The sequence below is a fragment of the Lygodium microphyllum genome, chromosome 20 (assembly GCF_053477565.2).
Source record: "Lygodium microphyllum isolate KBCC chromosome 20, Lygodium_microphyllum_v1.1.10, whole genome shotgun sequence".
NCBI classification, from domain to species: domain Eukaryota; kingdom Viridiplantae; phylum Streptophyta; class Polypodiopsida; order Schizaeales; family Lygodiaceae; genus Lygodium; species Lygodium microphyllum.
Genome location: NC_141154.1, coordinates 88365409 through 88378821, shown reverse-complemented (window position 1 = coordinate 88378821; position 13413 = coordinate 88365409).

Here is a 13413-nt window from a genome sequence, read left to right as displayed (position 1 = left end):
CAAGAACAATTTGGACACATTATACAAATTTGGTAACTTGTTGGAGAACGACACTCATAGTTTGACTTGTTGGGACAACTTTGCTGGATTCCAACAATCATTAGCCTACCAACAAATAATCCAAAGACCCTAGATCATAATGGCACATCCAATACTATGCATGACTATATGAGAGTTGATTTTAAGATGGAATTTAAAGTGCAAAATTGACTCGAGAGTTGTAAAAGTGGTAGTTTTGGCAAAATTTGTTTAGATCACAAATTGAGGAGCTCGAGTTTTCCTAGGTGGATTTCAATGATGTCAGGAATCCAACACAAGTGTCCATTCATCAATCAGAGCCCGTTTGACCCCCCAATCTAAGGATCATAAGGTTTGGCATTATAAAGTAGCTACTTGATCTAGAATCCAGAAAGAAAGTGACAAAGACTAGGGTGCTAGTTTTCAATGCTAGGAAACCACTCATCTAGTTGGATTGCAAATCCTAGGCCGTTTGCCCCTTCGTTTGGCCCAAAATCACTTGTTGTTGACATTGCACATCCAAAGAAGATGAACCAGATAATTTATTGATTAGTGTTTAATTAGGATTAATAGAGAAAAGAACTCAAAAACTCAATAAGATGGAGGGATGCTAACAAGCATTTTTTTCAAAAACTAAAAACCCCTAGAAAAACTATAGATAGGTTGGATTTTTGTTAGTTTAGAGGTTTGTGTGACGGTTTTTTTTGTCGTTTTGTAGTTGGACTTTCTATGGTTGTTTAGCTTAGGATTTATTTTTTGTCATTTTATTTGGATTTTTTGAGTGTGAGAACTCACCTTGGTTGAGATAGGTATTTTTTTGGTTAGGTTGGAGCTAAAGTTTGTTGAAAGCTATGGAACATATTGAAACATGTGTATTTTCTTTGTCGACACTCTTGCACATCACGAGGAATTTGGGTTCACGAGCACTTCACATTGCACTTGTCAATTGCACTACACTTGGGGGTCATCTTTTGATCTTATCAATTGCTTCCATGCCAAGGGTTGGGTTTATGCACATTTTGCACCATCATTGTGCACTACATGGCATGAGGCCCACTGCATCTAAATGCACTAAATCTTAGATATACCTGCACTTGAAAGAGCACCTTCAAAGAGCATGCACAGTTACTTGCACGCATAAGAGTTGGGATTTTCATCACCAAGTTAGGAACCTCTAGTTGAGTGGCAAAGGTAGTTGGGTGAGTTTGAGGGTCATGAAGGATGCCACTGGGTGTGAGATGGGTTGTTTTTCTTGATCAACATCTTGAGGACCATTATTTTCCTAAGTGACGATGAGATTTTGGGTGGAAGGAGCAGAGTACAATGTTTTCTTTATTGCTAAACATTGAGAGGTGAGGTTAAGGATTTAATTTAAATAAGGAATTGTGTTTGCATTTTGCATGATGCACGGACACATGTAGATAGGCTAGGCACAATTTCTCCAATGCATCCATTATTTTCGTATGGATCATCACTTGTTTGATTGCATCGCATGGATTGGATGTTGCATTTTGTTTGGTTGAGCATGATGTACATTCTTGAAGCATGTTTTATTGAATAGGACACAATTGCACTAAATCAAAAGTAGGTAACAATGAAAAACAATATTCTTAGAAGACTGGAGGGGAGATTTGAAGACAAATTTAGAAGATTGAGGCCTTTGGTATCCTGAAAGTAGCATAAAGGAGAATACTCAGCTATCTGGAGGTTGTGAGTCAAATCAAGCAATGTCAAAAGGGAGAGTAGATATTACAATGGGCATATATGGCAGAATTGTTGACTTATTAAAGTGAGGTGCTCTGAACCTCAATGCTATAAGTATGTGGTTCCTGATGAGACTGATCAGATGTTAGCAGTTAGGTTTGATAAGCCTATTCAAGAAATATTTTCCGACTTTTGCCCCACAAAGCAAAGTCTATTGCTACCATGCCTATTTGGGTTCATGACCTTGCAAGAGAGCATTAAAAATTTACAAGAGGAATTGAGTTCAAGTAAGCCTGGGGACCTCATAAGACTTGTGGATTTATTAAAAGGGAACATGCTGGTCTCCAATAATACGAAGTTTTTTTAAACTCTACACTAGATATGGTGGCTAGTTATATAATATGATTTCCATGAAGGGAATGGGAAGTAAGATGATGGCATGAAGGAGAAGAAGCGATGATTGTGAAGAGAAAGCGTAGACTTGCATTTGTTAAGTTACAGCGATGCTTGGCTCAGTACTACAACGGAGAAGAAATGGCGGCCGCCAGTAAATTCAACACTTCGCAACGATCTGATTTGATATCGTGATGGTAACTGGCATTTTTGCAACGTTCGTCTCACCAAACGTAGTAGTTAGAAAGCTTTCAAAAGCATGGAAAGGATTGGAAAGCCTTAGCTTTTTCAAAAAGCTTGATAAATTATAGAAAAGCCGAGTCGGCTTTTAAAACATAACGTGTGTATGTGAGGAAATACTATATAAAGGAGGGTGTGAGAAGCCTTACATGTGCTTGCCTTCCTTTGTAATCCACATTGTATCTTGTGAGAGAAGAGCGGAGGGTCACATGCAAGCAAAGGAGACATGTTATGTTGGATTCCGCGTTCAAAGATGCAAAGGATTTCAACATGTTGTGTAACAACCTTTGGCAATGTATGATAATTATTCGTAATTGTTTTGATGTTTGAGTTCGATGCTCTACCCGGAGTGCATAGTTGATGATTTTTTTTCAGCTACAAAAGGCATTGTTGGTCGTTTGGGTTCATGTGTGGGCTGTGTCGTGTTCGTAAAACATTTTTTTTAAAAAAAATGTTGTACATCAAAAAAGTCAATACTCTGTCCAACACTCCTTAACATCTTGTTATTTGGTAGTGAGCGAGGCTTGTTCTCAATCAATGCTCGTCTAACAATGCATTTTTTGGCACACTCCTTCATGGCCCCAAAAATGTGATTTTTCACTCAATCAAATCATGAGAAACAGCATCGGCCATAGATTCCTACAATTCTTTGCCTCAAATCATCACAAGTGTGAGAAATAATGCATTCTATTGAAAGTTTAGATTTGTCTTTCTCTCTCATCATAATTATTGTTTGTATAGTTGAGAGAATAAGGGGGAATGAATGCTAGATTACGGCAAGATGCAAGGAATGAAGTGAGGAAGCATGAAGGTAGTTGGTAGTGGTTGTGTAATGCGTTAATGGATCTATTTTTTCAAAATACAATGCACCACGTGTGTAGGATTTAGCATAAGTGCCTAATTATTACATATTATGTCATATCTCTTATGTCTATCGTGAATAATAGTTAAAAAATCTTGAGTTATATTTTCCAAGTTCTAAAACCATAAAATACTCAATCACTTTCAGACATTTACATAAAAAGAATAAAATTGCAAAACTTAAGATGCAGGATTTAATGCAAAAATGAAGATTTTGTTGGGTTTTGAGGATCCAATGTTATTCACATGGAATAATAATTGATATGATGATGGACCACAATCCATACTATTCATATAAATTTTAAAAAAAATAAAAATCAATTATTTATGTTTAAATAAATGAAAACCCATGAAAAATAGTCTTCTTGAAGGGAAAAATAGGGAAATATTAATTTTAATGTGCTAAAATTTATCAAAAGTTAAGAGTGTATATGTGGATATATAATGAGGATAGGCATGAGAATTTGCCTTAGAATACCTCCATTTATGTATGAAAAGTGCATAGTTATTGCTTATTCATACAAAAATGATGACAAAATCCTTTGACACCTATGAAAAAAAGCAAAACCTAAGTGTTAGGATAAAAGAGTTGAAAACAGATAATATTTGAATAAGTTCTGATTTCATTGCATATTATGGCATATAAGCTTTGGTTTATTTAAGTTTGAAAAGGAATAATAGCATGGGTTAGCCTGGGACTATCCCTTTGCAATGTAGCATAACATTAGAAAAAAAAATCACAAAAAGATTATTTTCGTATAGCATTTGGTTGATTTATAGCTAACATTGTTTGAGCACAATGAGTCATTCATTGCATTTGCATTTAAGTATGGTATCAAAAGGAAAACTCCTAGATGCATAGCATATGTATGCCTAATTGTGACCAATGTTAAGTGTGTAAGGTTCCTTTACTATAGGGTAGCACGGTGATTTGTGGGGAGATGTTATGTGAGGCTGAAATATTCATGGATCATTATATACATCATTGAGAGGAATTTGCCATATTTTTTCTTTATGTTTCAGACAGCGTATCTTGGGGCCAATTCATGGGGTATAGAAGAGCCATAGGATCTACAACAATCAGCTAGGGGATGCTATTTTCGTGTGTATAACGAGGTGTTAGTCATCTATATGTACGGGATACTCCCTCTACTTGGAGTCAGGATGGGTACTACATTGGACTACAGTTTGATACTCATGTTTTCTACAAACACATTCATTAGATTAATCATTCTGTAGCGTCTAGATGTTCCTGGCTGTGAGGCCATTGGGGTTGTTTAGAGTGTGTAGGAACCTAGCTAGAGCCTTGCAGTTAGTGTCGAGCTGGTTTTTAGTCCTAACAAGTGGTGCATTTGCTGGGAGATGCTGATAAGTGGTAGTTTTTTAACCTCAACTAATAGAGACCTAGTTAGTTAGTGTATGCCAAAAAGTGTCAAGATAGATCCTATACATCCTGATAGAAATCATCAAGCCAAGATTCAACATTAAGAAAGAGCCAAAAGGGCTAGATGGAGAGTAAAGATCCTTAGGAGGTATTCTCTTAAGCATAGCAATCCAATATCACTAAGAGTGAGAGGTCTTATTCACCCAATTAAGATCCTTATTAGTCCATCTCAAGGAGAGGAGAAAGCTCTAGCATCCAGCTTTTCTCGAAAAGTCAACCTACTTTGAGTGGGGGTATAACCTCCCCTGATACAAACCCTTAGAGAAAACCCAATCATTATGATGGCACAACCAATTATGATACATGTAGGAATGACAAATTTTCCAGCACTTAGTTTTACCCTATCCATTCTTAATGGGTTAGTAGAGGAGGATGTGGAGCTCCATATTAGTGAGTTCCAAAAGTCAATGTTTAATTACCAGATCTATGAAGAAGCACATCTTATGATGTTCTTTAATATAACTTTGAAAGGAAGAGTTGTGGTATGGTATCATGGCTTAGAAGCTAGAACCATAACTACAATATATCTATTTTATTCGTCCTTTCGAAGAGAGTTTTCCTCTGTTGAGAGAGGTAGTCAATATTGGTTGCATCTTTTAAATGTAACACGTCAACAGCCTCGTGAGAATGCTCAAGCTTATGCCAAGAAATTGAAGGAGGTGTTCTAGATATTACAAGCCTCTATTCCCATTCCACCTATTGCCCAACTACATTACTTCTTATATGGATTGGATTTCAACATCCAAATGCAATTGAATAATGTTCCTCTTGCTAACATAGATACTGCCATTACACGAGTAGAGGATATAGAGTCCGATTAAAGTGACCTATGCATCTAGGGCAAATCTCTATTCAAGTCTAGGTCCTAACAATAATTTGATATTACTTATAGCTAGTGGAGGTCAAGGTGCGATAAGTCCACCTATAACAAATCGTAATGTAAGAGGAGGCATCATGTAAAATATATATGTGTTACTGGCTTCTCCTAATGCTACTATGTCAATGGCTAGCTTAATGGGCATGTTAAATAGCAAAATCCAAATGAAGAATTCCAATGTAATGCCAACTAATCGACCACCAATACCTAACCAGGTGGCTAAGCCATTATGATGCCAAGCGGATGATTACAATTATGAGTCTAGTACATCAAATGTTCTTGGGGAAGTCAAGAAAATGATGAATCATTATAATGAGATGACTAAAAAATATAGACAAATAGACATAAATGTAAACTTCTTGGAGAAGCACAAAACTTAATATAAAGTCGATGCCCTAAAGGTGATGGTCCATCAAGATTTTATAAGTGGTGTGGTGGTCAACACCTCCCATGGAATAACATTCATGTAAAGTGTGATATATGTGGGAAGTCTGGACATAAAGCTAATGCATGTTGAGTTAGTTCACTCCAAGAAGGCAATCAACAATCCAAGCCAGTGAATCGTCATCGTCATTCAAATTATGCAAATACTTGGGGGGAGGGCCATAAGAAAATCTTGCAAAGGAAAAAAGCCACCCTAGAGGAAGTGCCTAATGGGGTTAGTCTTATAGAGGTGCTTCCAATTGATGGAAACATAGCATGTAACATTGTAAGAGTGGTCACAAGGGGCCAAAAAATGAGAAAGGTTCAGAATGATGACCCTAGTACAAGTAAAGCTACCCCTAAGCCTATCATCGTCGACAAGAAGGTTGCAAATGCCAATACCCAGGTGCACACTCTTAAATCTAAGGGTGTTTTAGAGGATCATGTGGTTAAGAGCAAGTGTAAGTCAAAATTGAAGGAAGTTTTTAAGGTTGTCAAAAAGCCAAAAGAGAGGATAGTGTAGCAAGAAAAAAAGATTGTTGAGAACTTGCATGAGTTTGATCTAGCAAATGCTCTATGTGAAGTCAAGCCAAATGTGAACTTGCTACAATTAATACAATTGTCACCTAACATTTGCAAGGAGTTCAAGAAAATCCTACGAATAGGTTATGTGATAGAGCCTGTTGGTATTAATCAAGTGGGAAATGAATGGTGGAAACATGTGTGAGAAACATTGCCCTAAGGTGCAGGGATATATTGTTGAGATATCGAGCTCCACTCGTGATACGCCAGGGTGACCGTTGTGTATTTATGTCACCGACTTGTCAGTTGCAGATGCGGTTGGTACACCGCCCATGAATAATAGCTACATGATAGCTATCCTTATCTACTCTAGTTCGTGGCTCAGTTAGTATGCCACCTTAGTTAGTTGAGTTTGGTTTTGAGACCCATACATAGGGTTCTTCTATTCCTTTGTACTTGAGTTCTTTTGGCTTACACAACTAAGAAGAGGAAAACTGTTTTCAGCCTCCACCCTTGTGTGTCTTCCCCCATTGTGCAAGCAAGAAAGCTTCAAGCGAGACTCCTTCCTTCTCTCCCACAATCTTGACATGGTATCAGAGCCTTGTTCGTGGTAAGGAGCTCAAGAAAGCAAGCCAAGCTCGCGGTGTTATGGTAAGAGGAGCAGTGTTGCTTTCATTTTCTGTTTTGGGAGCAGATCTCTGCAGGTAGCACAGCCGGAAATTGCAGGAGTGCATTGTCTCAGGTTGAGACGCCCTTCGCGCTGAAGCAAGAGGGCAGTATATGCTGCGGGAAAGAGCTTTAGCTCTTGTCGACCCTGTTTTTTTTATTTGAGGCCATTTCGGGGCCTGTTTTGGAGGCGGAAGTTTTCTGCACGCACTCAGGAAAAAGCCCTGTTTTATGCTGTGCGACCACTGTTCTACAGGTCGGTGAAAAGTTACCACAGAAATTGCATCGTACGCTTGTGCGCAGAGACATTGGGAGTTACAGAATCATCCTTGGTTTCTGTTTATGCAAAATCGTCACTAGGAAGTGACTGTGTAGTCAAATACCACTTTCGCCAGTTTTGCAGATTTGCCCTTGTGAGGGTGAAGCTGTGTTTTTTGCAGTGACAGAATTTCTTGCAGTATTCTGTAATGGCGTCTGATTCTCTTTCACAGATTGTCACTGAAAAGCTTGACAAGAACAACTTCCAGGCATGGAAGTTTAGAATGACGAATTTCCTTATGGGAAAAGGATATTGGGAATTTGTTGCAGGAAATGAAGAAGAACCAGTTCTTCCTGATGTTCCCAATCAACAACAAATGCAGGCATTTAAAACATGGCATGAGAGAGCCAGGAAAGTTATGTATTGGCTGTCTATCAGTATTTCAGACTCTATGATTGTGCATATTCAGGATGCAAGTACGCCAAAGGAGGCATGGGATACTTTGTCAAAAATGTATAGCACAAATACGCAAGCCAGGAAAATGCAGCTCAAGCAAGAGTTGCATAATGTGCAAAGAGAAAGTATGAGCATCAACGACTACCACATGAAGGTGAAGAAGATTGCAGATGCACTTGCTTCCATTGGGTCGCCAGTGGAAGATAATGATTTAGTTTCTGTGACCTTGAATGGTCTAGGAAAGGATTATGCACAGTTTCGGACATCCATTTCAGTTCGTGAACGATTTCCTGATTTTGAGGAGTTGATTGCTCTTTTAATTTCTGAGGAGCAGAGAAATGGTGGTGCATCTTCTTCAGGAGGAACTTCAAAGGAAGCTGTCTTCTACTCAAATGCTGGAAGAGGTAGAGGCAAAGGTAGAGGAGGCCGATTTGGAGGCCGTGGTAGAAATCAGAATATGCAGCAAACACAAGAAAACCAGTCCTATGGAGGAGGACGTGGTAACTCTAGAGGCAGGGGGAGCCAAAGAGGTGGTGGTGGATGGCAAAGAGGCCAAAATGCAAACAGTAATGTTGAATGCTACTACTGTGGTAAAATGGGTCATATGGCTAAAGACTGCTATAAAAAGCAGAATGACATCATGAATGGAAAACTGCAACAAGGGAATTATGCATCCTCTAACAGACAGGGTGATGACAGAAATGAGCATTTGTTCATGGTGCAGCACATGAACAATTCTGTGACAAGTGTAGAAGAAAGCAATGATGTATGGTATGTTGACTCAGGTGCATCAAACCACATGACAGGTCATGCAGAATGGATGGAGGATGCAAGGAAAATGGAAAAACCAGGATTTGTGGAGACTGGTGATGATACTGCACATCCTATTGTGCAGATTGGAAAAATTCCCTTGTCTATGCAAGATGGAAAAAAGAAATACCTGTCCGATGTATTTCATGTCCCGAATATCACCAAGAATCTGGTTTCTGTTGGTCAAATGGTTGAGCAGGGCTTGCAGGTCAGATTTAATCCTCATGGATGCTTTGTTGAGGATATGAAAAATAAAGGTCGCTTGATAGCAAAAGGAAAGAAGAAGGGCAGAATGTTTACGTTGGATGCAGACATGTCTGAATTGAGTGCAGCAATGTTTGCACATGGGACCGGTGTAGTTGCAAATATTGATATCTGGCATAAACGCATTGGTCATGTCAATGTACAGCGACTTAAATCAATGCAGGCCCAAAATATTGTTGCAGGTTTGCCTAAATTCAAGGTTGCAGAAATGCATAAGGTATGTGAAGCCTGTCAATTTGGAAAACAGGCAAGGAAACCATTTCCTAGACATGTTCAAGAGAGTGAGAAGCCATTGGAATTAATCCACTCTGATGTGTGGACTACTAAAGCTGCATCTCTTGGAGGCTGTCATTATTTTGTCAGTTTTATTGATGACTATAGCAGAAAAGTTTGGGTGTATTTTATGAAAAAGAAAAGTGAATTTTTTGGTCATTTCAAAACTCTTAAAGCTATGGTTGAAAAAGAAACAGGTCTGGAAGTAAAATGCCTAAGGTCAGATGGAGGGGGAGAGTACCTCTCAAATGAGTTTGCAAGGTTCTTGCAGGAGCATGGCATAAAGCAGCAATATTCATGCAGTCATACCCCACAGCAAAATGGAATTGCAGAAAGAAAAAACAGACATATTGGAGAGGTATCTCGTGCCATGCTCAATGAAAAAGACCTGCCAGATTTTTATTGGGCTGAAGCAGTTGCTACAGCAGTCTACATCATGAACAGGACTCCCACTGCAGCAATACATGGAATGACTCCAGAGGAGAGGTATACTGGTAGGAAACCAGATATTTCTCATTTGAAAATTTTTGGTTGCATTGCCTATGTACATGTGCCAGATGAGTTGAGATCCAAGTTGGATCCAAAAGCTGAGAAGTGCATCTTTATTGGTTACTCTCTGCAGCAAAAAGGGTATAGATGTTATAACCCTTCTACTCGTAAGTTTACAGTGAGCAGAGATGTTGTTTTTGATGAGATGAGTAGCTGGTATAAACCAGTAAATGTGATTGATGATGTAGATGCACAAAATGGTAATGCTGCACAGAATTCACAGCAGCAGTCACAAAATATTAGTGGACCTGGAGCATCCTCTAGCAATGGTTCACATTCTTCGCCATGGACAGGCAGATTGAGATCGGGAGAATCTTCTGAAGGCAGCGCAAATAGTGGTATGCAGGTATCACGAAAAGGAAAAGAGAAGGTAGATCAGCCCATGTTTGATGTGAATGCAGGTCACTCTTATGTGGATGGTGAATCCAGTGGCTCAGAACAGAGCATTGATGATGAGTTGGGTATTCCTTCTATTGTTACACCTGGAGTAAGGAAGACCAGGGATGTTTTGAGAGCACCTGGGAGTGAACCCACTTTGCGCAGGTCTACCAGAGTTAGGTATCCTGTGGATAGGCTGAAATATGATGGATTTACAGCCATTCACTATGCATATATGGTCAAAGTGATACAGGAACCAGAACCCACTTCTTTTGAGCAAGCCATGGAAAAAGAAAAATGGGAGAAAGCCATGGATGAGGAAATGGATGCCTTGGAAGCAAATGCTACATGGGAGTTAGTACCTTTGCCTAAAGGTAAGAATGCAATTGGCTGTAAGTGGGTTTATAAGGTGAAGCACAATGCAGATGGTTCTGTAAATAGATACAAGGCAAGATTAGTAGTCAAGGGGTATGCACAAACATATGGCATTGACTATGAAGAAACATTCAGTCCGGTTGCAAGGATGGCAACCGTAAGAGCAGTCATTGCTATGGCTGCATCAAAGGGATGGTCTTTACATCAGATGGATGTAAAGAATGCCTTCTTGCATGGTGATTTGCAAGAAGAGGTCTATACGGAGCAGCCACCAGGTTATGTGCATGCTGTTCATCCTGAGTTTGTTTGCAGGTTGAAGAAAGCATTGTATGGCTTGAAGCAAGCACCTAGAGCATGGTCTGACAAGATAGGACAGTATCTTGTCACTATTGGCTTTCAGATTTCCAAGGCAGATTTCTCACTTTATGTGAGAAAAACAGAGAAAGGTATTATGCTACTTGTCATTTATGTTGATGATCTGATTATGACAGGTGACAGTGATGAAGATATCCTTCATGTGAAAATGCTATTGAAGCAGAAGTTTGAGATGAAGGATTTGGGAGAGCTGCGTTATTTCTTGGGCATTGAGGTGATCAGATCACCAAGTGGGATACAGCTCTTGCAGAGGCAGTATGGATTGGACATGCTGTCCAAATATGGGATGACAGGCTGTAAGCCTATTTCAGTTCCTTTGGAGCAGAATGTGAAGCTGAGCACAGATATAGGTGAGCTTTTGGAAGACCCTACTATGTACAGACGCATAGTAGGAAGTTTGATTTATATGACTATTACCAGGCCAGATTTGAGCTATGCTGTTGGATTGGTAAGTCAGTATATGCAGGCTCCAAGGAAACCACATTTGGATGCGGCTAGACGCATACTCAGGTATGTGAAGTCCACATTGCAGTATGGACTATTTTATGAGACTGGGGTTCAGATACAGTTACATGGATACACTGATGCTGATTGGGCTGGTAGCATTTCTGATAGACGATCTACCAGTGGATATGTGTTCTCTTTTGGGAGTGCTGCAGTCACTTGGAGCAGCAAGAAACAGCCTACAGTTGCCTTGTCGAGCACAGAGGCTGAGTACAGGGGTGCAGCAATGGCTGCATGTGAGGTAGCTTGGTTACATAAGCTACTTTATGATATGCATCAGTCTACAGATGGGCCAGTTGTTATTTATTGTGACAACATGAGTAGTATACACTTGGCAAATAACCCAGTCTATCATGCTAGAACAAAGCACATTGAGGTGCATTATCACTATGTGCGAGAGAGGGTTTTACTAGGTCTTATTGATCTAGTTTATGTCAGCACAGAGGATCAGGTAGCTGACATATTCACGAAGGCATTGGACGCAGAGAAGCTGCGCAAGTTCAGAGACCTGCTTGGTGTGCAGGAATTGGGATTGAGCTCGAGGGGGAGTGTTGAGATATCGAGCTCCACTCGTGATACGCCAGGGTGACCGTTGTGTATTTATGTCACCGACTTGTCAGTTGCAGATGCGGTTGGTACACCGCCCATGAATAATAGCTACATGATAGCTATCCTTATCTACTCTAGTTCGTGGCTCAGTTAGTATGCCACCTTAGTTAGTTGAGTTTGGTTTTGAGACCCATACATAGGGTTCTTCTATTCCTTTGTACTTGAGTTCTTTTGGCTTACACAACTAAGAAGAGGAAAACTGTTTTCAGCCTCCACCCTTGTGTGTCTTCCCCCATTTTGCAAGCAAGAAAGCTTCAAGCGAGACTCCTTCCTTCTCTCCCACAATCTTGACATATATTGATGGCATCTTGGTAGAAAGTTCTGTGGTAGACTTGGGCTCATCTATAAACATCACGAGTATGGACTTACTAGAGAGGCTTGGTTTTCCCATTCAGAAGGATGTTACGACTATCCTAAAAGTGGCTAATTACGGTTCAAGATAGACATAAGAAATAGTCTCTCAAGTACATGTAAAAGTAGCACATATTGAGTGTGTTCTTGATTTCCCAATTATCTAATTTGCTGGGAGACCAAGCTATCAGTTACTCTTGGGATAGTGGTGGATATTATACTTCAATTTTTGGTAGAGATCACAGCTAGTCAATTGACCTCTAGGCATGGATCGAGGAGAATGATTTTGGATGCTTACCTTGAATGCCCATTGAATGAAAGGGCACCATCTCCCACTATAGAATGGGAGGCACTTGAGGGCACCTCTACCATTGGAACTTCAAGCTCCATTCAGTCTAATGAGGGTTCCACAATAGAGGAAGACTATCAAGTGTATTTTAATGAGTTGATAGGGACAAAGTATTAGATACGCGATATTAATGTAATAGAGTGGGATCTTGGGACTCCTAATGATCCTTGTTCAATCAAACTTAGTACTATATTATCTAATGATGAGCATACAAATTATGTATCACTCCTATGAAATTTTAGGGATATATTTGCATGGATCTATGATGAATTGAAAGGGATTCCCCTACTGTTGCCATGTACACAATCCCATTGAAAGAAGACAATAAGCCAGTAAGGTAGAAGGTTAGACGAATGTATTTTGAGCAGAGAGAGCCTCTCTTTGAGGAATTGATGCACCTAAGGAAGGCACGTCTGATCTTTCTCGTTGAAGGCACTAAATGGTGCTCATCGATTGTGATAAGAAAGAAGAAGAACAATCAAATACACCTATCCATAGATTTTAAGGAGTTGAACAAGTAGACAATAAAGGACTACTACCCATTGCCCTTTGTTTACTAGATTTTAGATTAGTTGGCAAGGTGAGAAATGTGCTCCTTCATAGATTACTTTGTAGACTATAATCAAATGGCCATAGCTTAAAAGGATAAGTTGAAAACGATGTTCATTACAGTCTTTGGTACCTTTGCATACCGTGTCATAGCTTTTGGTCCA